This window comes from Musa acuminata, chromosome BXJ3-7 (assembly GCF_036884655.1).
Source record: "Musa acuminata AAA Group cultivar baxijiao chromosome BXJ3-7, Cavendish_Baxijiao_AAA, whole genome shotgun sequence".
Lineage (NCBI taxonomy): Eukaryota > Viridiplantae > Streptophyta > Magnoliopsida > Zingiberales > Musaceae > Musa > Musa acuminata.
This window is the reverse complement of record NC_088355.1, coordinates 40217501-40222500: the sequence shown is the minus strand read 5'-3', so window position 1 is coordinate 40222500 and position 5000 is coordinate 40217501.

Sequence of the window (5000 nt, the reverse complement as noted above, 5' to 3'; positions counted from 1 at the left end):
GAGAAAAGGCCAGAAGAGTTCCGAAATGTATGACGGATAGATAGTACATTTTCTTAGTGTTTTTCAAATTCTATGGTAAGATTTGGGACTTTTTGAAAGCACTGATTACATAATTCTTTTTATATGCAGATTCTCTATATTTTTCAACCATGATGCTGATTCTATACATATATAAGTTTTATCATCCAGATGAATAGCAATCATTACAGATAGCAACTTGAGAAATTGCACAAATATTACGAACAATTTGTCAAACTCAAATAAACAGTTAATTCCTAACATTTGCAATTATAAATTGCTAATTCATAATATCTAATAAATGATTCTCTATTCACAAGAATGCAATCTTTCGTGACATACTGCAGAGCACGGGAAAAGATTTAGCGTGATATTGATTCTCATCTTGGTTTAGTTCGTACTGTAAAATTTTTCAATCTTACTGCAAAATATGAGGTATATTAGAACTTGCATATTATTTTCTAAGTGCATTTTGTAAGTGTTTTTAAAATTCTGTGCTAAGATTTTGGACTTTTTGAAATCACTTATTGCATTATTGTTGAGTCGTGATGTTGATTCTATACTAAGAGTTTAGACAGGAAAGAAAGATATAAAAGAAATCATAAAAGGCAATTGGAAGGATCCTTGTTTGCTTCCTTAATAGCATCATCTATAACCCCAAAAGCAAACAATAGAACCGTAAAACTCAAAGTACAAAATTATAGAAAGACCAATTTAAACAAATTCCAAGAGTATACCTTCGCATATTTTATCAAATTTTAACATTAATAATTGATTGTAATTAAAGCAAATGATTATTCTCTTTCAAAAGCCTTATCAAAAGTAAAATCTTCTAGAATCTTGGATTGTTTGTAGCCCAACTTTGTTTGATAAGTAGGATGAATCAGCTCAAACAAACAAAATGTATTAATAAGAAACAGATCCACAAACATTACTATTGTTGCAAATTTCTATGTTGGACAAAATACTATATTAGACAAAATATTATTAAAATATGTTATATATAATAAAGAATTCAGTGTAATATATGAAGAAAACTTCTTCATCGATAGACTAAATCAGCTATCTCGGGATTTGCTTCTACCCACTCAATATTTGTTCTTGACCAGGAAACTGTGAATAAAATGCCTATAAAACTAGAGGAATATTATAAAAATATTGATGATTCGAAAACAAAAGAAGAGGCTAGAAGAGTTCTGATATATATAAAGGATAGGTAGTGCATTTTGTTAGTGTTTTTCAAATTTTATGATAAAATTTTGGACTTTTTGAAAGCACAGATTGCATAATTCTTTTTATATGCAGATTCTCTATGTTGTTCAGCCATGATGCTGATTCTATACATATATAAGCTTTATCATTCAAATGAATAACAATCATTATAGATAGCAACTCGAGAGACTGCATAAATATCACAAAAAATTTGTCAAACTCAAATAAATAATTAATTCCTTAAATTTATAATTATAAATTACTAATTCACAATATCTAAAAAATGATTCTCTATTCACAAGAATGCAATCATACAATAGAGCAAGAGGCTTTCATTATTGTTTTTATAACTTTTTTTCCTGTCCAAACTCTTGGCATAGAATTAGCATCACGACTAAACAATGTACTGAATCTGCTTATAAAAAGAATTATGTGATCGGTGATTTCAATAAGTCTAAAATCTTAGCACAGAATTTTAAAAACACTTACAAAATGCACTTAGAAAATAATATGTAAGTCCTAATATACCTCATATTTTATAGTAAGATCAAAAAGTTTTACAGTACGAACTGAAGCAATATAAGAATCAATATCATGCTAAATCTTATCCCAAACATTAGAATGATCCTTGTTTGATTACTCAATTAACAACATCTATAATCCCAAAAGCGAACAATAAAACCATAAAACCCTAAGTACAAAATTATAGAAAGACAAATTTAAACAAATTTCGAGAGTATACCTTCACATATTTTGTCAAATTTTAACATGAATGATTGAGTGCAATCAAAATCAGCAATATCAAATGATTCTTCTCTTTCAAGAGACTTATCAAAAACTTTTTTAAAATCATCTAGAGTCTTGGACTGTATATGGCCCAACTTTGTTTGATATGGTAGATGAACTAACTGAAACAAACAAAATGTATCAATAAGAAATAGACCTACAAACATTACTATTGTTACGAATTTCTATATTGGACAAAATACTATGTTTGATAAAATATTATCAATATATTTTATATACAGTAAATAATCCATTGTGATTTATGAAGAAAACTTTTTAGAGACTAAATCAGCTATCTCGGGATTTTCTTTTACCCTCTCAACATTTGTTATTAACCAGGAAACTATGAGTAAATTGCTTGTAAAACTAGTGGAATATTATAAAAATATTGTTGATTTGAAGGCAAGAGAAAAGGCCATAAGATTTCTCATGTGTATGAAAGATATGTAGTACATTTTGTTAGTATTTTTCAAATTCTGTGGTAAGATTTTAGAGTTTGTGAAAGCACTAATTGCATAATTCTTTTTATATGCATATTCTCTATTTTGTTCGGCCTGATTCTATACACATATAAGCTTTATCATCTAGATGAATAGCAATCATTACAGATAGCAACTTGAGAGACTGTACAAATATCACAAACAATTTGTCAAACTCAAATAAATAGGTAATTCATAACCTTTGTAATTAAAAATTTCTAATTCATAATATCTAAAAAATGATTCTCTATTCACAAGAATGTAATCTTTCATTACATACTAAGCAAGAAGCTTTCGTGATTGCTTTTATATCTTCCTTTCCTGTCCAAACTCTTGGTATAGAATCAACATCACAATTAAACAATGCATTGAATATGCTTATAAAAAGAATTATGTAATCAGTGATTTCAAAAAGTCCAAAATCTTAGCATAAAATTTTAAAAACACTTACAAAATGCACTAAGAAAATAATATGCAAGTCCTAATATGCCTCATATTTTGTAGTAAAATCGAAAAGTTTTACGGTACGAACTGAAACAAGATGAGAATCAATATCATGCTAAATCTTATCTCGAACATTAGAAGGATCCTTGTTTGCTTCCTCAGTAGTAGCAGCATCTATAGCCCAAAAAGTAAACAAGAGAATCATAAAACTCCAAGTACAAAATTATAGATAGGTAAATTTAAATAAATTTCGAGAGTATACCTTCGCATATTTTATCAAATTTTAACATGAATGATTCAGTGTAATCAAAAGCAGCAATAGCAAATGATTCTTCTCTTTTGAGGAGTCTTATGAAAAACTTCTTTAAAATCATCTAAAGTCTTGGACTGTATATGACCCAACTTTGTTTGATAAGGAGGATGAACCAGCTGAAACAAAAAAATGTATTAATAAGAAACAAACCCACAAACATTACTATTGTTACGAGTTTCTATGTTGGACAAAATATTATCAAAATATTTTATATACGGTAAAGAATCCAGTGTGATATATGAAGAAAACTTCTTCACCGAGATACTAGATCAGCTATCTCGGGATTTTCTTCTACCCTCTCAATATTTGATCTTGACCAGGAAACTATGAATAAAATACTTGTAAAACTAGAGGAATATTGTAAAAATATTATTTATTCAAAGGGAAGAGAAGGGGTCAAAAGAGTTCTGATATATATGAAGGATAGGTAATGCATTTTGTTAGTATTTTTTAAATTCTGTGATAAGATTTTGGACTTTTTGAAAGCACTGGACTTTTTGAAAGTACTATTTGCTTAAAACTTTTTATATGCAGATTCTGTATGTTATTAAGCCATTATGTTGATTCTATACATATATAAGCTTTATCATCCAAATAAATAGTAATAATTAAAGATAATAACTTGAGAGACTGTACAAATACCACAAACAATTTGTCAAACTCAAATAAACAATTAATTCCTAACATTTGTAATTATAAATTGCTAATTCATAATATCTAAAAAATTATTATAAATTGCAATCTTTCAAGACATACTATAGCAAGAGGTTTTTGTGATTGCATTTATATCTTTCTTTCCTCTCCAAACTCTTGGCATAGAATCGGCATTATGATTAAACAATGTATTAAATCTGCTTATAAAAAGAATTATGCAATAAGTGATTTCAAAAAGTCCAAAATCTTAGCATAGAATTTAAAAAACACTTACAAAATGCACTTAGAAAATAATATGCAAGTCCTAATATACCTCATATTTTGTAGTAAGATAGGAAAATTTTACGGTACTAACTAAAGCAAGATGAGAATCAATATCATGCTAAATCTTATCCCGAACATTAGAAGGATCCTTGTTTGTTTCCTCAATAATAGTATCTATAACCTCAAAAGCAAACAATAGAATCATAAAACTCCAAGTACAAAATTATAAAAAGGCAAATTTAAACAAATTTCGAGAGTATACATTCACATATTTTGTCAAATTTTAACATGAATGATTGAGTGCAATCAAAAGCAGCAATAGCAAATGATTCTTCTCTTTTTAGAGCCTTATCAAAATCTTTTTTAAAATAATCTAGAGTATAGGACTATTTATGGCCCAACTTTATTTGATAAAGAGGATGAATCAAAACAAACAAATTGTATCAATAAGAAATAGACCCACAAACATTACTATTATTGCGAATTCCTATGTTGGGCAAAATACTATGTTAGACAAAATATTATCAAAATATTTTTTATATAGTAAAGAATCCAATGTGATATATGACGAAAACTTTTCACCGAGAGACTAAATCAGCTATCTTGGGATTTCCTTCTACCCTCTCAACATTTGATCTTGACAAGAAAATTGTGAATAAAATGCTTATAAAACAAGGGAAATCTGGTAAAAATATTGTTGATTCGAAGGTAAGAGAAGAGGCCAGAAGAGGATATGTAGGAAATTTTGTTAGTGTTTTTCATAAGATTTTGGACTTTTTGAAAGCATTGATTGTATAATTCTTTTACATGCAGATTCTCTATGTTGTTCA